General features: G+C 39.7%; 1 pseudogene; it reads right to left on the bottom strand.

Annotated features, from left to right (window-relative positions):
- Window positions 1-22,887, bottom strand: part of LOC119335418 — a 120,152-nt pseudogene that overhangs the window by 51,357 nt on the left and 45,908 nt on the right.

Raw genomic sequence — 22,887 nt, 5'->3', positions numbered from 1 at the left:
GCCTCTCCTTTTTTTTTTCTTCGTGTCGTTTTGCTTCAACAAACTATAAAACACACAAAGAAAAACAAAGAAACAACCGCGCCCCCTCACCCAGCAACGACATATCGGGCCGACAATAAGAAAAAAATGGCCAATAGAACGAGACACGGAAGCACACGACAGAAAACACAACGGCAGATCAGGATTTTGCATGAAATTTACAAAATCTACTAGATTCAATGGCTAAGAATTGAGATACAATATTGTTAAATCTCATCTAGATGTGATTAGAAAATTCAAAAAGAATATCTCGATCCAGACTACAAAATGAAACATTAATGTTGCACTCAACCCAGCCGAGCTGGAAATTGGGGGAATTAAATTTTGGAGGTAGATTTTTGGTTACTGACTTTCGAATGAATTAGAGTTACCCTAAGTCAAAGATGAAACAAGCTTTAATGTTGTAAAGGTTATTGCTAGTTGTAATGGCAAGTATCATATACTAGTATCATGCATATGATATTAGTGTATGATACTACATTTGTAGTGCATAATATCATATGTTAGTATCATAGATGACTTCATTTATTAGCATGCACGACACATAGTAGCACAACATTTAATATGATACGGTATCATGATATGATACCGAAAACTCAAAACGGTGCCCGGGCTCATCTGCTCCCTCTCAGCAAAAAATTCAAAACAAATACTAGAAAATTCAAAAAATTCCAATTTTTTTGTGGTGGTAGATAATTTGACGCGTGAGGTGCGCCCCAAAATTCAACTTATTTGGACATCTGAGTAGCTCTCGGCAAAAAAGACAAATCGGGTCAAAACAGTGCGTAAACAGTAAATATTTTTACAGATTCTGATTTTGTCTTTTTTGCCGAGAGCTGCTGAGATGCTCAAATGAGTTGAATTTTGGAGCGCACCTCACGCGTCAAATTATCTACCGCCACAAAAAAATTTGGAAATTTTTGAATTTTTCTAGTATTTTTTTTGAATTTTTTTCTAAGCGTGGGTGCAGCTGAGCCCGGGTGCAAATTAGCCGCACTCGATATGATACTCAACTCTCTCTTTCTTCATTTAATTCTATGCCACCTCATCAAATTTACCTAGTTGGCATGCATTATACTACCTATGATACTCCCATTATGACCAGCCTAACCGAAAATACAAAGGTGAACATGGTTTCACGTGCACCCACGGGAATAGTAAATTCATAAAAAAATCTGAAATTTCGTGGTATGAAACTTAGTCGACCATTCTACTCAAGTATTAAGTTTCGTGATGTATTGACACCCATGATATTCTTAGTGAAAAAAATACAATTGTGACCATACTATTCATCAACAGTGTTTTTGAATATAGATTTGATTTTGTCATTTTTGCCCGGATTACCCCGGACGTGATTTCTTTGTGATACTTCATACCCACGTAGGTCCGAAGATGAGTTAGAGTTAGGAAAATAATTTTCTTTTTGAAAAGGAAATATATTAATATTACGAAGAACCAATTACCCCAATCTCTACACCAATAAGATGTCTCAAAGACATCCAGGATGTACATAGCTTGAAAAGAAAAGAAAAAGCAAAAGAAAACAAACGCCTCACCATAGTGTCAACTCCTCTCACCAGTAGCACACAAACCACCACTAAAGACAACACTTTAAAAACATGAAAGGTCTCCAAAAACGACGCCTTCAAGATGAAAACAATGCACAAGCGTCGTCGTCGCCCGATCCAAAATCTTAGGTTTTCGTCCTGGAGAAAGTCCGAACTCTAAAAACAATTACCTTCAGCAAGATAATGGCAGACATAATCAATGAAGTTCAAACCTTAGGTTTTCACCCTGAAAGTCGTGACTCGGCACCCGGGGAGGACCACCAAAAATGAAATCCTCTAGTGTTGCCGCCCCCACTTGTCACTGCTGCTTTTGAAAGTTATTAAACACCTGGCTGACTCCGTCGCCCATCGGCTCCAAGGCCCCCTCCAGCTTACTAATCCTCCGATCTCAGCCACCATGACCTTCCCCACCGCTATCTACACCATGAAAATCAGGATAACGACATGTCCCATAGTGTCAACAAACAACAGAGCTTCGTGTCGCGCCCTCATGGAGCCGCGTAGTCTGATATGGACGCGCACAACCGGATTATATACGATCCAGATATCCTTGGGCACGATCTCCGGCAACAGTTTCGGAATACATCGATGGCCAGATCGAGGAGGGTCAATTATGGTTGAATTTTTTTATTAACTGCAATTATACGATTACCCGCAAAAAAAAACTGCAATTATACGAGAACGACCTTTACTAAAAATAGAAGAACCATAAAGTTGACCATGCACTATTCTACCACGCCCTTGGAGACGCGCCAACCAAACCCATCCACCTGTGTATTAAAGTAAAGGGTTAAAATCTTAATCAATCAACTTGTCGTCACCATGGAGTATCATTCTCCGACGTCCCTCTCATAGTTCCACAAACAACTCGCCTCGATTTTAACCCTTCATTCCAGCAACTTACATTTGATCAATCCCTCTTCACAGACCTTGCACATTCATGGAGCAAAACAGCACGCTTCTTCGGCGCGTGCTGCAGAAGGCAGCACGAGCAGCAAGAACCATCGCTTACCTCCGCCCATCTCCTCCTCCGACACCGTCAACACCCTGCCGCCGTCTCCCGCCCAGCCTGCTGGACTGCACTGACGACGACGACGGCGGGTCTCCGAGCTTCCACACGGCGGCAAGCACGCCAGCGGAGACGCCGCCGTCCGTCCACTCGAGGATAGACAGCCCTGGCGCCGCCGACATCGACAGCCGCGCCGCGGAGTTCATCGAGAGGTTCCGGCGCAACGCGTCCCTCGAGCTGCGGTACTGCTCCCCGGTGACCCCCGCCAGGCCGCCCGCGTCGCCGGACACCTACTTCAACCTCTCGAGGCTGCACGGCCCGGCGCTGGCACATGCGCGGCCGGTGTGCAGGAGGAGCTCGCCGGGGGCGAGGGCGAGCGCGAGCGCTACGTCCATCAAGTGGCCGAGTACCACGTGCCTCGGAAGAAGGCCTACTGTTCAGGTGTAGCAGTAGCGGTGAACCGGTGGTGCTCCGCATGCAAACCGGAAGAGTCGCGTTCGATCGGCGGACAAAGTTTAGTCAGCCCTGGCCAAAAACCGGGTAAGACAAAGCTCGATCGCCAATTAGGAAGTCATTCAGTACCATGGCATTGACATTCAGTCGGGAGCAAGGGGATGGCATATGCCTCTGCTCTGAAGGACCCTCGATCGCAACCGAGATGGTTTTGTTTTCGCGACCTTTTGCTCTCTTTGTTAATAATATTGTGACTATTTTCTTTCGATCTGTATGAATAGCAGGCGGTCTCTCTTTTCCCTTACAAAAAAAATGATTCAGTTGTATTCATTCCGTCCCATGATAAAAGATGTTATTACATGGAAGCGGATTCACTCGGGTGCTCCCCCCTATATTAAAAAATAATTTAGTAATTTAAAAAAGCTCAAAAAGTTATGAAACTTTTCTGAATTCAAATTTGACCAGGTATTATACTCGTACAAAAAGTTTGGCCAAGGAATGATTCCCATTGACTTCAGGGCGAAGAGAACAAAATTATGACAACAATGTAGCATGAATAGTATTTGTATCAGACGTTCTTTTACAAATCTTTGACCCCGGATACAATGAAAGGCATTCCCTGTTAATCATTTTATAAGAGTGCAATACTTGGTCATGTTTGATTCCATAAAAAGCTCCAGGTTTTTTTTGAATTATTAAATTATTTTTGTATATAGAGGTGTGTAGCACCCGAGTGCTCCTATGAATTTTCGGTTATTACATCCAATATACTCTTACATTGAATGCAATAACATCTTACATTATGGGAAGAAAGGAGTATTGGATTAGTATACAATAACCAATATAACAAACAATGCACGTGATCATTGTGGAGAAGAAGTTCGATCAAGCACCCAACACTGTGCTTGCATAACTATAGAGAGATGGAACCACCATTGCAAGATATAATTTTTCTCTCTCTTCTAACTGGAGGAGTCCGGTCACCAATTCCAATTTATAAAGTAAGAGATATTCTTTATTGTTAATAAAGTTCGGGGAAAGACATTTTTTTCATGTCGGGTAGACGGTAATACTCCATCCGAAACAAATTAGTTATATTTTTAGCCTTTTCCTATTCAAACTTCTTTTAGTTTGAAAGTCGGTCCCTTGGGTGACGGTTACTTAATTTGCGGAGGGGTGATTTCAGGGTGGTCCGGCAAGAAGCATGTGAATCACATTTTGCTATGTTTTCTTGACCCTAAACTCTTCCCAAGGCACTCCAACGATTGCAATCACCGTGATTCCATCTAGGACCATGCCCCGACCCAACCTCAGTTCCGTTTTCATTTCTCGGTTCCATATCTCAAAACTAAGTCATCCCTAAACCATTACTCCCAACACCAAAAGCCTCTCATGTGTGCTAGGGTGCACTGCTGTAAGCCATTGTATCTAGTTTGAGTGCAAGTGCTCAAAATACATGGAGAAGGTTGAAGGATTGTTGGAGAACATGCGATTGTTAGAGGTGGAGAGGAAGGGTCGAGGATTAGATGGACCGAGAAGGAAAGTACGATGAGGTGGAACAGCATGAGTAATGAAAGCTTTTGACAATGAAATTGACGTGTGTGGAAGAGGTGGTGTTTTTGGTGAGGAGAGTTTGGTATCCACTTAAGGGAATATCTTCTTGTTTACTTTCCTGCAAGCATTTGGGAAAAGGAAGGCGCCAGAGGAGGATCCATGGATGGTGGGGAAGGAGTTAATCGTCATGGAAGATATTCATCCATCCGACATATTGGAGGAGTACAAGTTCAACCTAGTACCAATTTGGGTGTGTCCCGAAGATGGCACTAGGGATGATGAATAGATCTATTGAGGAGACAATTGGTGGTGAGATTGGAGAGACAGTCAATGTGGGTATGGACTAGTATTAAGGGTAGCAATTGGCTGGGTTTAACTCAAGTTAAACAATTTTGAAATCCGCACCCAAATTCATAAAGAAGTTCTCTCTGCTCACCCACCAAAAAACTCATGGACAAAAAAGCATGCCCCTGTCCAAACCGATGGATATCCATCGGTTCTCTCAACGCTTATAGGAAATACCCCAGGAAGCAAAAAAATGCATACCTATTCTAAGATTAACACTTTACAAATCAAATAAGCACAAGTGCGCAACACATTAATTCTCAAACTAAGTTTCTCACACAAGGAGATAGCACGACATCAAAGATTATCAAAACATGACATAGTAAAACTTGGGAAGGGATTGGAGTAAGTTGCGAGGTTTTTTTCTTTGTTTCCTTAAATAAAAAATTGTGATGTGGGGATGGGTGGTGGGATAGGGATTAGAGAATATTGCCCCCCAAAGCCAGACTACCAGGTCATGTTTGAGCATATCCATGTGTATAGAATTGTGCCAATGCCACCCACGCCTAGTCGAGGTGGATCTAGGCACTGTCCATAGGCGCAAAAACATGTCAAAAGCATGTCCATTCAGGTAGGGTCTCGCGGGTATCCATGTCTGATGACCCACAAGTATATGGGGTCAATTGTAGCCCTTTTCGATAAGTAAGAGTGTCGAAACCAACGAGGAGCAGAAGGGAATGGAAAGTGGTTTTCAACAAGGTAATGTCTGCAAGTGCTAAAATTGTAAGTAGCAGAGTAGTTTGATAGCAAGATAATTTGTAAAGAGCAAGTAACAATAGTAGTAGCAAAAGTGCAGCAAGGTAGCCCAATCCTTTTGAGGCAAAGGACAGGCCAAAACGGTTTCTTATGATAAGCAAAGTGTTCTTGAGGGTACACGGGAATTTCATCTAGTCACTTTCATCATGTTGGCTTAATTCATGTTCGGTACTTTGATAATTTGATATGTGGGTGGACCGGTGCTTAGGTGCTGTTCTTACTTGAACAAACCTCCTACTTATGATTAACCCTCTCGCAAGCATCCGCAACTACGAGAAAAGTATTAAGAATAAATTCTAACCATAGCATTAAACTTTTGGATCCAATCGGACCCTTACGAAATAGCGCATAAACGGGGGTTTAGGCTTCTGTCACTCTCGCAACCCATCATCTAATAACTACTCCACAATGCATTCCCTTAGGACCAAATATGGTGAAATGTTATGTAGTCGACGTTCAGATGACACCACTAAGAGAATGACAACATACATACCATCAAAATATCGAACACATATCAAATTCACATGATTACTTGCAACATGATTTCTCCCGTGACCTCAAGAACGAAAGTAACTACTCACAAATGATAAACATGCTCAAGATCAGAGGGGTATTAAATGGCATAAATGATCTGAACATATAATCTTCCACCAAATAAACCATATAGTAATCAACTACAAGATGTAATCAACACTACTAGTCACCCACAAGCACTAATTTATAGTTTTGATATAAAGATTGAACACAAGAGATGAACTAGGGTTTGAGAGGAGTTGGTGATGTGAAGATGTTAATGAAGATAGCCCTCCCCAAGTTGCAAGAGTTGTTGGTGATGATGATGACGATGATTTCCCCCTCCGAGAGAAAAGTTCCCCTGGCAGAATCGCTCCGCCGGAGGGCAAAAGTGCTCCTGCCCAAGTTCCGCCTCGAGGCGGCGGCGCTTCGTCCCGAATGTCCTCCTCTGATTTTTTCTAGGTAAAAATGACTTATATACCAGAAGATGGGCACCGAAGGTGGGCCGAGGAGGGCAACACCCACCAGGGCGTGCCTAGGCCTCCTGGCTCGCCCATGTGGGTTGTCCCCACCTGATGGCCCTCCTCTGGTACTTATTTGCTCCAATATTTATTAAATATTCCATAAAAATTCCTCGGGGAGTTTCAGCTCATTTGGAGTTGTGCGGAATAGGTAGCTTGACGTAGCTTTTTCAGGTCCAGATTTCCAGCTGCCAGAATTCTCCCCCTTGGTGCATACCTTGAATATTATGAGGGAAAAGGCATTAAAATTACTCCAAAATGCATTATTATACAATAAAACAACATAAATAATAGTAGGAAAACATGATGCAAAATGGACGTATCAGCTCCCCCAAGCTTAGACCTCGCTTGTCCTCAAGCGAAAACCGAAATCGAAAAACATGTCCACATGCTTAGAGAGAGAGAGGTGTCGATAAAAACAAAAATACAGATATAGCAGTATCATGTGACTTATTATAACAGCAACAAACTTTAATATAAAACCTTTATCATAGAACTTTTATCATAGACTTCTCATGAACAAGTGACAATTCATCACAACATTGAAGTATAAAGCATAAACTCTATCAGAAACCAACAAACTTTGTTCTCAGTCAACTTTGCAACTACAATTCATCATATTTTCAGGAAGGGTCACGTATGGGAGCCTTTAGGCAAGTCCACATACTCAACCATCATTTAGTATTCTATGATTGCTAACACTCACCGTGTACACATGAGCAAAACGTTTCAACCGGACATGAAGAAACATAGGGGCTTATAGTTTTGCCTCCCAACACACTCACCTCAAGGGTGATGTCAACAATAATAACTTATGCCACCCATATTCAACTGGACATATGTGCCTAGATCTTTCCTCACCACATGATGCTTGCCAAAGGGGAAAAATAAAAAGAATAGAGAGAAAAACTTTGACTCTTGCATAAAAGTAAATACATAAAAGTAAATATATGAAAGTAAAAGATAGGCCCTTCACAGAGGGAAGCAGAGGTTGCCATGCGCTTTCTGTTTGTATGCTCAACCCCTTAGTGCAAGAGAACGTCGCGTTATATTGCCCCTTGTGATGGCAACCTTTATTATGCAGTCTGTCACTTTTATTCTTCACCATCACAAGTTCGTACAACGCTCAATTTTGCCTTACACTAAATGATCTCACATTATTATGAGAAATTTTTATTGCCCTTTTTGCACCGATGACAACTTACTTGAAGGATCTTACTCAATCCATAGGTAGGTATGGTGGACTCTCAAACAAGATAGGGTTTAAGAGTTTTGGATGCACAAGTAGTATCTCTACTTAGTGCAGAGTTTTTGGCTAGCAAAGATAGGGGCAAGCACCACATGTTGAAGGATCTATGACAATATGACTTCTATGTGAATATGAACAAACATAAATCATTAGGTTGTCTTCCTTGTCCAACGTCAACAATTTTGGCATATAATATTATAATGGGTGCTCGCAATCATAAAAGATTTCAATGATAGTGTATTTATATGTGGATCTTCTCTTCCCTTATTAATTCTTTCATGAGTTGCATCATTGACCAATGCTATGTTTGTCAATCTACAATAAAATTTTCTACTTATACTTTTCCTTGTGTAATGTCATCACTTACCATAAGATTAGCATATGATCTTTTTATTTTTATTTCCTTTCTTTTATTGCAACAACAAAGTAAAGAAGGCAAAACTCAAACTAAACTTTATTATATCTCGCACACGATTACAAGGATTGATCACTAGGCAAACTCACAAAAAGAAAGGATCGAACTAAACTTTTATTCATCAAATAGCGAAACATAACCATCGACCAAACTAAGAAAGTAAAGGCAAAAGATAGTAGTGATGATACGATACCGGGGCACCTCCCCCAAGCTTGGCGAAAGCCAAGTGGAGTGCCCATACCCGAAACTTAGTTTTCTTTTGGTGGTGATGAAGAATATGGCGGTGATGAGATAGAAGCAATCCGGTCTTTAAGGATCAAGAGGCTCTCCAATCTTCGGATGACTGTCCGCAGGGAAGCAATGTGCTCCATATGCAAAATATTTTCATGATTGAGATACTTATTTTGTATACGAACCGTATTAATGATCCTGAAGGCTACAATCTCAACGGGGGTAAGATGAGCATAGTAGGGTTCAAGGATATCTTCCTCTTCCTCATCGGCGGGCATGGCTTGCTCGTCCATCGACGCTTGATCCCGGGTGGCCTCCTTGCCCTTATCCTCCTTAGCTGCTCCAACGGGGTCTTCTCTCTTCAGCTCGATCTTCATCAACCAAGCATCCTCTTCCATACCATCAGAGGGGGAAGAAGACATGATGCCTGGCTCAACAGATCTGACAGAAAACAGCAAGAAAAGAAAACAGGAGATTTCTCCACGATACGGAGGTTAACACGTTCGGGAGGTATATATAGATTTTTTTTTATCTTGGGGAACAAGTAGAACGGAAGAAAAACGGAGACCGGAAAGTACTCTAGGTGGGCACAACCCACCTGGGCGTGCCATGCATGCCTAGCGCGCCCTGGTGTATCGTGCCCACCAGGGTCACTTTCCTGGAAGTTTCTTATTTTCCTAATTTTCTAAATACTCCAAATCTGATAATAAATATTTTTGTGGATTTCTCAAAGTCCGTTTACTTACCATATCACGTACCTCCTTACTTTCACGATTCTGGAGTGTTCCTGAAGGACTCTTTTATGTGTTCTTCCGGTGTCAAAGTTTGGATAACATTGCTTTCAACATTAATGGGTGTACCTGAGATATAGTATTTTATTCGTTGCCCATTGACAACCTTCAGGTTAGTCCCTTCGGCATTATTTATTTTGATAGCTCCGGATCGATAGACCTCCTCGATGACATAGGGTCCTTCCCATTTGGAGAGGAGTTTTCCTACAAAGAATTTGAAATGAGAGTTGTACAAAAAACATATTCTCCAACTTTGAACTCACACTTTTGGATTCTTTTATCATGTCATCTTTTAACTTTTTCTTTGAATAACTTAGCATTTTCATAAGCTTGGGTTCTCCTTTCATCTAGTGAGCTAATATCAAATAACCTCTTTTCCCCAGCAAGTTTGAAATCATAATTGAGTTCTTTTATTGCCCAAAATGCTTTGTGTTCTAACTCAAGAGGTAAATGACAAGCTTTTCCATAAACCATTTCATATGGAGACATACCCATAGGATTTTTTTAAGCTATTATATAGGCCCAAAGTGCACCATCTAATTTCTTAGACCAATTCTTCCGAGACCTATTGACACTCTTTTGTAAGATTAGTTTTATTTCTCTATTTCTAAATTCAACTTGACCACTAGACTGAGGATGATAAGGTGACACAATTCTATGGTTAACATCATACTTAGCAAGCATTTTACGGAAAGCACCATGAATAAAGTGTGAACCACTATCAGTCATTAAATATCTAGGGACTCCAAACCTTCGGAAAATAACTTCCTTAAGCATTTTAATAGAGGTGTTGTGATCAGCACTACTAGTTGGAATAGCTTCTACCCACTTAGTAACATAATCAACAACAACCAAAATATGTGTATACCCATTAGAGGAAGGAAAGGGTCCCATGAAGTCAAATCCCCAAACATCAAATGGTTCAACAGCGAGTGAGTAATTCATAGGCATTTCTTGACAGTTACCGATATTACCTATTCTTTGGCATTCATCACATGACAATACGAACTTACGGGCATCCTTCAAGAGAGTAGGCCAATAAAAACCAGATTGCAATAACTTATGAGTGGTTCTGTCTCCCGCGTGATGTCCTCCATAAGCTTCAGAGTGACATTTCCGTAGGATTTGTTCCTATTCATGCTGAGGTACACAACGTCTAATAATACCATCTACTCCTTCTTTATAAAGATGTGGGTCATCCCAAAAGTAATGTCTTCATAGAAGAATTTTTTCTTTTGTTGGTATGTGAAGCTAGGTGGTATGTATTTAGCAACAATATAATTAGCATAGTCACCATACCAAGGTGTACTATGAGAAACATTTATTGGAACTAGTTGTTCATTAGGGAAGCTATCATTAATTGGTTGTGGGTCATCAAGAATATTTTCATGCCTAGACAAGTTATCAGCTACGGGGTTCTCTGCTCCTTTCCTGTCAGTGATATGCAAATAAAATTCTTGTAGCAGAAGAACCCACCTAATGAGTCTAGGTTTAGCATCTTTCTTTTCCATAAGATATTTTATAGCAGCATGATCGGTGTGAACAATTACTTTAGAATCAACAATGTAATATCTGAATTTATCACAAGCAAACACCACTGCTAAGAATTCTTTTTTCAGTAGTAGCATAGTTTCATTGAGCACTGTCTAGAGTTTTACTAGCATAATGAATACCATTTAGTTTCTTACCAGCTCTTTGTCCTAGAACAGCACCAACAACATAATCACTAGCATCACACATAATCTCAAAAGGCAAGTTCCAATCAGGTGGTTAAACAATAGGTGCAGTGATTAAGGCTTTCTTTAGTGTTTCAAAGGCTTCCATGCAATCATCATCAAACACAAAGGGAATATCCTTTTGCAAAAGATTAGTAAGAGGCCTAGAAGTTTTAGAGAAGTCTTTGATAAACCTCCTATAGTAACCAGTATGACCAAGGAAACTATGAATACCTTTGATATCTTTAGGACATGGCATTTTATCAATTGCATCAACCTTGGCTTTGTCCACCTCAATGCTTCTTTCAGAAATTTTATGGCCCAAGACAATACTTTCGTTAACCATAAAGTGGCACTTCTCCCAATTCAAGATGATATTTGTTTGTTCACATCTCTGCAAAACTCGGTCAACATTGCTTAAACAATCATCAAAAGACTTCCCATAAACAAAAAAGTCATCCATGAAAACCTCAACAATCTTTTCACAAAAATCAGATAATATAGTTGTCATACATCTTTGAAAGGTAGCAGGTGCATTACATAAACCGAAAGGCATACATCTATAAGCAAATGTTCCAAAAGGACAAGTAAAAGTGGTCTTTTCTTGATCAGATTGTAAAACATGTATTTGCGAAAAGCCAGATTATGCATCAAGGAAGCAAACATGTGTGTGCTTATATAATCTTTCTGACATTTGAATTTGATCAATAAAACGCAGAGGGTAATGATCTTTTCTGGTAGCTTTATTTAATTTTCTATAATCAATTACCATTCTATAGCCCGTGACAAATCTTTGTGGAATAAGCTCATTCTTATCATTAGGAACAACAGTAATGCCTCCCTTCTTAGGGACACAATGAACAAGACTTACCCATCTACTATCAGCTATATGATAGATTATACTTGCTTCCAGAAGTTTCAATATTTCCGTTCTTACCACTTCTTTCATTTTCGGACTTAACCGTCGTTGGTGATCAACAACAGGTTTAGCATCAGGTTGCATATTAATCTTGTGCTGACATAGAGTGGGACTAATGCCCTTAAGATCATCAAGAGTATATCCAATAGCAGCCCAGTGCTTCCTTAGAACTTTCAATAATCTTTCTTCTTCATGTTTTGAAAGGTTAGCACTAATAATAATAGGATATATCTTATTTTCATCAAGATAAACATATTTCAGAATGTCTGGTAATTGTTTTAATTCAAACATAGGATCACCTTTAGGTGGAGGAGGACCTCCTACAGTTTCAATAGGCAAATTGTGTTTAAGCAGAGGTGGTTGTTTGAAAAAGATTCTATCTATTTCATTTCTTTCACGCATATTCAAATCATTTTCATGGTCTAGCAAATATTGTTCCAAAGGATCAGTAGGAGGCACAACAATAGAAGCAAGACCAATAATTTCATCCTTACTAGGCAAATCTTTCTTATGAGGTTGTTTACTAAACTTGGAAAAATTAAATTCATGAGATTCATCACTAAAGCTAACACCGACAGTTTGTTTCTCACAATCTATTTTAGCATTTACGGTGTTCAAGAAAGGTCTACCAAAAATAATGGGATAGAAGTCATCTTGTGGGGTGCTAAGAACAAGAAAAATAGTAGGGTATTTTATTTTCCCACACAAGACTTCAACATCTCTAAGAATCCCAACTGGTGATATAGTATCTCTATTAGCAAGTTTAATAGTAACATCTATGCCCTCCATTTCAACATGTGCTATTTCATCTTTAATTTCTTGGTATAAGGAGAAAGGAATAGCACTCACACTAGCACCTAGGTCACATAACCCATGATAACAGCGATCACCTATCTTAACTAAGACAACAGGCATGCCAACAACAGGTCTATGTTTATCTTTTCCTTCAGGTTTGGCAATTCCGGAAGCTTCATTACAGAAGTAGATAACATGCCCATCAATATTATCAACTAAGAGATCTTTAACCATAGCAACACTAGGTTCACCTTTGATTTTTTTCCAGATGGTTTGGGTGTTCTAACATAACTTTTGTTAACCACAGTTGAATCTTTAACATGTTCCTTCATCCTAACAGGAAAATGGGATTTTTCAATATAAGAAGTGGGCACAACTAGATCAACATTGTAAATGATAGTTTCTTCTTTAGCTTTTGCCGGTTCTTTAACTTCTTATTTAATTGGTGGGTGATATTTAAACCACTTCTCCTTAGGGAGATCAACATTAGTAGCAAAAGATTCACAAAAGGAAGCTACTATCTCAGATTCAAGTCCATATATAGTGCTAAACTTTTGAAAAGCTTCGGTATTCATAAAAGATTTAACATAATCAAACTTAGGTTGAATACCTGACTCTTTACCTTCGTCTAGTTCCCAATCTTCAGAGTTGCGTTTAATTCTTTCTAAAAGATCCAACCAGAATTCAATGGTCTTCTTCATAAAAGAACCAGTACAAGAAGTATCGAGCATGGATTGATCATTACGAGAAAGTCGAGCATAAAAATTCTGAATAATAATTTCTCTTGAGAGCTCATGATTGGGGCATGAATATAACATTGACTTAAGCCTCCCCCAAGCTAGAGTGTTGCTTTCTCCTTCATGAGGCCAAAAATTATATATATAATTCCGATCACGATGAACTAGATGCATATGATATTTTTTTGATGAAATTCCAATTTCAAACGGTTCAAGTTCCAAGATCCAATATCATTGCATAGCCTATACCATGTCAATGCTTTTCCCTTCAAAGATAAAGGGAAACCCTTCTTCTTAGCTTCATCTCCGGGAAAACCTGCAAGCTTAAACAATCCACAAATTTCATCCACATATATCAAGTGCATATCAGGATGTTCGGTTCCATCTCCAGCATAAGGATTAGCTAGCAGTTGCTCTTACATACTCGAAGGAATTTCATATTCAATATTTTCAGTAGGTGCAGTAGGTTGAGGGGTAACTAATTGTGGTTCCGGTCGAGGTGAAGATACCCCGAACAAACCGCTCAAAGGATTGTTTCCCATAGTAGAAAGTGACAATAAATTTCAGCACATAGTAATAATGTTTCCTTACCAATTTCCACTAACCAAGAGCGCTTCACTCCCTGGCAACAGCGCCAAAAAATTGCCTTGATGTCCCACAAGTATATGGGGTCAATTGTAGCCCTTTTCGATAAGTAAGAGTGTCAAACCCAATAAGGAGCAGAAGGAAATGGCAAGTGGTTTTCAGCAAGGTAATGTCTGCAAGTGCTAAAATTGTAAGTAGCGGAGTAGTTTGATAGCAAGATAATTTGTAACGAGCAAGTAACAATAGTAGTAGAAAAAGTGCATCAAGGTAGCCCAATCCTTTTGAGGCAAAGGACAGGCCAAAACGGTTTCTTATGATAAGCAAAGTGTTCTTGAGGGTACACAGGAATTTCATCTAGTCACTTCCATCATATTGGCTTAATTCGAGTTCGGTACTTTGATAATTTGATATGTGGGTGGACCGGTGCTTAGGTGCTGTTCTTACTTGAACAAACCTCCTACTTATGATTAACCCTCTAACAAGCATCCGCAACTATGAGAAAAGTATTAAGAATAAATTCTAACCATAGCATTAAACTTTTGGATCCAATCGGCCCCTTATGGAATAGCGCATAAACTGGAGTTTAAGCTTCTGTCACTCTCGCAACCCACCATCTAATAACTACTCCACCATGCATTCCCTTAGGCCCAAATATGGTGAAGTGTCATGTAGTCGACGTTCACATGGCACCATTAAGAGAATGGCAACATACATACCATCAAAATATCAAACACATATCAAGTTCACATGATTTCTCCCGTGACCTCAAGAACGAAAGTAACTACACACAAATGATAAACATGCTCAATCTCAGAGGGGTATTAAATTGCGTAATGGATCTGAACATATAATCTTCCACCAAATAAACCATATAGTAATCAACTACAAGATGTAATCAACACTACTAGTCACCCACAAGCACCAATCTATAGTTTTGATACAAAGATTGAACACAAGCGATGAACTAGGGTTTGAGAGGAGTTGGTGCTGTGAAGATGTTGATGAAGATAGCCCTCCCCAAGATGGGAGAGTTGTTGGTGATGATGATGACGATGATTTCCCCCTCCGGGATGGAAGTTCCCTCGCCGGAATTGCTCCGCCGGAGGGAAAAAGTGCTCCTGCCCAAGTTACGCCTCGAGGCGGCGGCGCTTCTTACTGAATATCCTCCTCTGATTTTTTCTAGGTCAAAATGACTTATATACCAGAAGATGGGCACCAGAGGTAGGCTGAGGAGGGCAACACCCACTAGGGCGCGCCTGGGCCTCCTGGCGCGCCTAGGTGGGTTGTGCCCACCTGGTGGCCCTTCTCTGGTACTTATTTGCTCCAATATTTATTAAGTATTCCATAACAAATCCTCAAGGAGTTTCAGCTCATTTGGAGTTGTGCAGAATAGGTAGCTTGACGTAGCTTTTTTAGGTCTAGATTTCCAACTGCCAGAATTCTCCCCTTGGTGCATACCTTGCATATCATGAGGGAAAAGGCATTAGAATTACTCCAAAAAGCATTATTATACAATAAAACAACATAAATAATAGTAGGAAAACATGATGCAAAATGGACATATCAATGTCCATGGGTAACATGGCTATCCTTGGTCAGGATGAGATGACAATGGGTGAGTTTCTGCATATAAAGGTCAAGGCGAACATTTTGTAGTTGTTAATGTGGGCATTACTGTCAAGGTCGGTGAAGGAGATGAAGTGGGGTTTGTTCAAGTACAAGTACCTCCCAGAGTTTTATTTCACTAGTGACATCATCAAATATATGGACAAGGTGTGTTCATTCAATCTGGTTTATGGAGAGAAGTGGTAGGATGGGAATTGGATGAAAAACGGTAGGAGGACTCTGAACTTGAAAAATGGGCGGGGGAAGAAATAGAAGTGGAAGGAGGGAGACAGTGAAGTATGCGTTATGATTTTTGTGGACAATGGAGACTCTCAGAAAACCATAGTGGATCTTGGAGGAACGAATGGAGACGAGAAGAAGAGTAATTTAGTCTCGGGAGGAGGAGGTCATACCACCACCAACGGGAAATACATGCAAAGGCTCATGTCGGGCACTGATATTTGATAGGAAGAAACATTTGAACATGTGCGATGGAGAAGCTATATAATGGGAGAGTCAGTCTATACCGAATAAGGGAGGAAGAGGGAGACCCATGATGGGGGCAAGACCACAAAGATGCATGGTTTGTGTATGCATGACCATGTAGAGGAGATACTTGTACTGTCTCTGACCATATATATAGGGCCTAGTACATATCTTGAAGTTTACTTTGTACACTTGTTAGACCAATAATGTATTGTGTGTATGTTACAAAAGTATGTCTTCAAATTCACATTTTAAATGATTTTTCAATTTGTAGGATCGAAAGTATGTCTAGAGGGGGGGTGATTAGACTACTTGACCAAATAAAAACCTAGCCTTTTCCCAATTTTAATTCTTGGCACATTTTAGTAACTTAGCACAAGTCAAGCAATCACAATACAATTCGAGCAAGCATGCAAAGAGTATATGAGCAGCGGAAAGTAAAGCATGCAACGTGCAAGAAAGTAAAGCCTGTTTTCCAGGAACTTCAGCAGCAGCCGAAGAAGAAGAAGCCTAAATGCAAGCCTCTCACTGCATCTCTGTCTGGAGATCTTCCAGACACTGATACTCAAAATGCAGGGCCGCCTCCAACTCCTATCAGGCTGATTCAAGAGATTTGGTGTGACCTACAGATACCTGATGAGCAGCTCACTGTGGATAAGCTTATGGCTAATCCCAAGGATGACAAGGCGTCTGGTGGTGATGATTAGTTTCTCTATGTGCTTTTGGGTCTGACATGCCCTTAAGGTGGCAATGTCCTTTGTTCTTTGCCAGCTGGCCTTTTATTATCCATGTAATAATTTAGGGCTGGAACCTTCCTGTTTGTTGGGTTTAAACTATATGAAGTGCTACGGTGTAGTGCTCTTTTGCTACTTTCCAATTATGGTTTATTATGAGTACTTATAGTTGCAAGAATTGGAGTGTGCTATGTTGGAATGTGAGAGGGCTTAACTCACCTGCTAGAAAACATGCTGTTAAACAGGAAATTGAGGAGAGCCAATGTGTGGTTGCATGTTTCCAAGAAACCAAATGTGAAAGTTTTGACATCAGAGAAATTAGGGCTTTCTGTCCCAAACATTTTGATACTTTTGCTTTTGCACCATCTGTGGGTGCCTCTGGAGGGATTCTTGTGGTCTGAAACTCTTTTGTGTTATCTGGCTTGTTGGTGGAAGTGCAGTCTTTTGCTGTGATTATGCGTTTCACTTCAAAGCAAAACAATGAACAGTGATCTTTGGTGTCTGTTTATGGGCCTTGTTAGGGGGAGGCTAGAGATAATTTTGTGTCCTGGCCATATAATCTTAATATCCAAGTGGATGATAATTGGTTGATCATTGGGGATTTTAATTTCATCAGATCTTCTAAAAACAGAAATTTGCCAGGAGGAGATATTAATGACATTTTTATCTTTAATGAAATCATTGGTCATCTGGGTTTATTTGAGCTGCCTCTTAAGGGGAGATCTTTTACCTGGTCTAACATGCAGGACTCTCCTGTACTGGAACAATTGGATTGGTTTTTCACTTCCACTAATTGGATTTTTGTTTATCCTTTTACTGAGGCTCTTACTTTAGCTAGGACTGCTTCAGATCATGTGACATGTGTTGTGGTGATCAAAACAACTATTCCAAAGTGCAAAATCTTCAGATTTGAGATTTTTTGGATCCAAATGGAGGGATTTCTTGAGTGTGTGCAGAAATCATGGAGTAAACCATCACATAAATCACACTCCTCTGCAATAATTGCTGATTAGCTTAAAACCCTCAGGCAAGACCTAAAGATGTGGCAAACTGGTTTATCCAAGATGAAGTTGCTCATTTCTAACTGCAACAAAGTCATTTTTTTGCTGGACAACTTGGAAGAGCTCAGACCTCTGTTTAGCTAGGAATTCAACTCAGGAAAATTGTCAAACTGCATTTGGAAAAGTTGTTGCACTTACAGTTTTTGTACTGGAAGAATAGATGTACCATCAGATACATTAAAGTGGGAGAAGAAAACACCAAAACTTTTCATGACATGGCTATAGAAAGATTTAGAAGAAATTCCATCTCTAGCTTGCAGCAGCCTAATGGTACAGTTATATCTGAACACTCTCAAATGGAAGGAATGATCTGGAGTGCTTTTAAAGGAAGGATGGGGGTTTCTAGAGGTATTGTCATGGGTTTTGATTTGTCTGTTCTGCTTAAACATGTGCCTGGCTTAGAGGTGTTGACCAAGCCTTTTACTATAGAGGAAATGGACTTGGTAGTTAAACATATGCCCATTGATAAGGCCCCTGGACCAGATGGTTTTAATGGTCTCTTTTTCAAAAAATGTTGGCACATCATTAAGCATGAATTCTATGCTTTGGCTCAGGGCTTTTATGATGGTAAAGCTAAATTGGAAAATATCAATGGGTTCTTCATTACTCTCATACCTAAGAAGCTCTCACCTGAAGTGGTTGGGGATTACAGGCCAATTTCTTTGACTGGTATGGGGGTTAAATTCCTATCTAAAATGGATGCTAATAGGTTCTAGGAGTTGATCATGATGTGCATTCATAAAAATCAATATGGTTTTATTAAGTCCTGGACCATTCAATATTGTATTGGATGGACTTTAGAGTATCTGCACCAATGCCATCAGTCTAAAAGGCCCATTTTAATTCTCAAGCTAGATTTTGAGAAGGCTTTTGACTCCATTGAGCATGAAGCTATCTTTGAGATTATGAAGCACAAAGGGTTCAATGCCAAATGGATCAGGTGGGTTAAAGACCTTTTGACCTCTGGAACCTCCTCAATTCTTCTGAATGGTGTGCCTGGCAAGAGTTTTGTCTGTAAAAAAAGGTGTCAGGCAGGGAGATCCTGTCTCACCTCTTCTTTTTGTCCTGGCTGCTGACCTTTTGCAATCAGTGGTAAACGATATGCATCACGGAGGGGAGCTTCAGCTTCCAATTCCTTGTCATGACAAGGATTGCCCAATTGTGTAGTATGCTGATGACACTTTGATAGTTGTTCCAGCTGATGAAAACCAACCGTTAGCTCTTAAGAGAATGTTGATTGTTTTTTCTTAGTCAACTGGGCTTGATGTCAATTACCATAAATCTTCTATGGTCCCAATCAATGTTTCCCAGGAGGAAACTCAGAGATTAGCCTCCATCTTTGGTTGTCAAGTAGGAAAGATGCCCTTCACATACTTGGGCCTGCCTGTTGGAACTACCAGACCTACAATGTCTGATTTACTGCCTCTAGTCACTTGCATGGAGGGGATAATGACTGCTAGTTCATCTTTTCTAGCTCAGGGAGGCAGACTGCAATACCTTAACTCTGCTTTATCCTCCTTGCCAATTTTCTTTCTTTGTAGTTTGTTTATCCCTCCTGGTATCCTGAAGCAACTACAGAGAATTCAAAGGCAATGTTTGTGGAGGAAAAACAGATAGGAACCTACTCCATCTTTGGCTGCTTGGGATCTGATTTGTAGGCCGAAGAATAAAGGAGGGCTTGGCATCCTTGATCTTGGTTTTCAAAACGTGGCTTTGCTTCTGAAACATGTCAACAAGTTCCTCAACAGAGCTGATATCCCCTGGGTCCAACTCATTTGGAATTCTTATTACCATGACCTTGTACCTCAAGGAACTTCTCCATGTGGGTCTTTTTGGTGGAAGGATATTCTTAAATTGCTGGATCAATTCAGAGAAATCTCATGGGTTAAGGTCAATGAAGGTGACACTGCCCTTTTTTGGCAGGATAAATGGCAGGTTGGTAACTCTGTTATGCCTTTGCAGCACAGGTTCCCAAGGTTGTTCTCATATGCCAAAGATGCTCTGGTTTTAGTGAAGGATGGTTTTAGTACTCCAAATATGCTTTCTTGGTTTCATCTGCCTCTCTCTGAACAAGCCCATCATGAGCTACAGGTTTTGCAAAATCTGTTACAGAGTCATGAGAGGAATCCTGATTTAAAAGATGTATGGCCCTGGCATGGGTCTGACAAGCCCTATACTCCTAAGCAGTTTTATATATCCAGGTTCACCAATCATACTTTCAACCCTCTTCTGACTTGGATTTGGAAAAGTTGCTGCACCATGAAAATCAAAGTGTTTCACTACTAGGGAAAAGCCTAGCAGTAGCGCTAGTTTTTGGCCTATCAGTAGCGCGGGTAAGCGCACTATTGATACTGCGCTACAGCTAAGGCTTACCAGTAGCGCCCACTGGCACTCGCTACTGCTATATCTACCTAGTTGTAGCACTTTCTATATCAATCGCTACTGCTAATTACTAGTAGCGCTTTCGAAAACAACCACTACTACTATTATTCTGTATTATATTGCTTTTGAATTTTAGGTCGTATTCATACACCTTATACAATTTTCCATACAGTAGCAATTTAGAGATTGTTTTTACATTATAGTGAGTTATTAAATCACTAGGTGAAAGAACCTTGGATTAGTTTCAAGTGCATGGATCCAAAGTAACCAATGGTCACTTCGGATCCATCCATTTGAAACTAATCCGCGGTTCTTTCACCCATTGACATAATAACTTATCATCATCATCATCATCATCATAATATCATTAAAAACTTATCATCATAATATATCGTTGTCGTATAACTCGTCATAATGATCATTTTTGTCCATGAGACATCATATAACAACTTGGTCACTAGTTATAATAACAACTCCTCCTCCTCATCATCATAATACTCATAATCACTACTCCTACTCAACAACACCATCAAGTCTAAGACATTGTAGCCATATATAATCAACACTAACTAATTGTTCTTAATACTTAGGACCTACTCCTCTCTCCTAGCTAAAATATCATAAAACAGATAAAATGGTCCTTCACCATAATGGAGAATGGACATAAACCTATCTCCAACTTGTGGCTTGCGCACATTCATTTTGTCTCCAATTATTTGCATGTGCGCATTCATCACTTTGCTCCATTCTTTGATTTTGAGTCTTCCATCATTTGAAGAAATCAAGTATGCAGTATGGTAAGCCTTCGAAGGAGTTGGTCGTAAGCTAACCATATGCATATCACCTTCGGTAAATAGCATGTCAGGCACAACCTGCTTCGGGAGCCTCTGTTCAAAAATGTAATAGTAACATATATAGTTAGCAATGTAGTTTACTTAAGAATAATGTATGCAATGAAGTTACCATCATTAACAAAATCTTACCAAGTTTTTGGCAATAAAGTTACCATCAAGCAATTTATGGACTAGTGGCACATATCTCGTATAATTTGGGCTGATAGAGTGACTGGTTTTGAAGGCCTCGACATCTTCTATGAATGAGACAAGACAACCTTTCTCCTCACAATTAAGCTTGGAGTCATAGCTGTAGTATGTGTTGTCTACTACCTTCCGAGTATTTCTTGAAGATAAGAAATAAGCTGACAGCTATAAACAAATAAGTTTAGTAAGGATGAACACCAAATATTTTTAAATTAACAACATAAATTACTGAACCTAACAAATTAGTTTGACAAACTCACATCTAGGAAAAATTAGAGGCATATCCACATCCACCCAGATGTTGATATTATCATCATCATCATAATCTTCAGGATGGATATCAAATCTTATTCGCATTCCCTCCTCAAATCCATTTGCCTTGCAAAGAGCTTCCCAATTAGAGCAACCGAAATGGGAGCGATCGACCGCATTGTACAACTTAACCAGAAACTCATAACCATGTTTAGTTCTTAAGTGAGCCCTCCTCGTATCCACATTCTCAAAGTCATCTAAACCAAAACCAAGCTTCTCCAATACATATGGTCTAGTATGGCACAGGATGTACTAATCGAATTGAAAAAAATCCAAAATTACACGTTGAACAAAAGAAGCACAAGTGATGATATTAATTACGATGAAATGCTTGTCGTTGCGTACCATACAAACATCAAAGGTCTCTTCTAGCTTCACGCTGAAAAACCTATCATTTTGCAGGTGAGGACACCTGTCGCACACACCCCGGTCATTGTAGCAGTACCCGCACTCCGGGATCCCATCGTCATCAAACATCTCCTGTGTTCAAAATTCAAAGATTATAACTCGACGACAAAACCCAAAAAATCTGGCATGACCTTTGCTAAAAAAGGACATATCGAGCACCTAAAATTTTCCGGAACGGAAATTAATCAACACTCCGGCAAAACATAGGCCACTTATCGATGGTCATTGCATTTCAATGGTTGAAAATATGAACAAAAACATTTGAAAATATCTTATATATAATCCTAACACTAAATAAAGTAGTTTTATTATCTACTTACTAAATAAACTAGTTCTATTAAGCACTTACTATAAATAAACTAGTTCTATTAAGCACTTACTAAATAAACTAGTTCTATTAAGCACTTAACATAAATAAACTAGTTATATTAATCACTTACTAAATAAACTATTTCTATTAAACACTTTCTAAAAATTCTACTACCCTAGTTCTACCCTAAATTTTCTTACTTCTATTTTATTCAAAACACCTAAAATAGTCAAAAAAAATTATTCTATTAAAAAACCTACAGTCTACATTCTAAAATCTACATTTAAATTACCTACGATTTGCAAGAACAGAGACAAGGGAGAGGGAGGGAGGAGAGAGGAGGGTGAGGGGACG

The sequence above is a fragment of the Triticum dicoccoides genome, chromosome 7B (genome assembly GCF_002162155.2).
Source record: "Triticum dicoccoides isolate Atlit2015 ecotype Zavitan chromosome 7B, WEW_v2.0, whole genome shotgun sequence".
Lineage (NCBI taxonomy): Eukaryota > Viridiplantae > Streptophyta > Magnoliopsida > Poales > Poaceae > Triticum > Triticum dicoccoides.
This window is presented reverse-complemented; position numbering and strand designations above follow the sequence as displayed.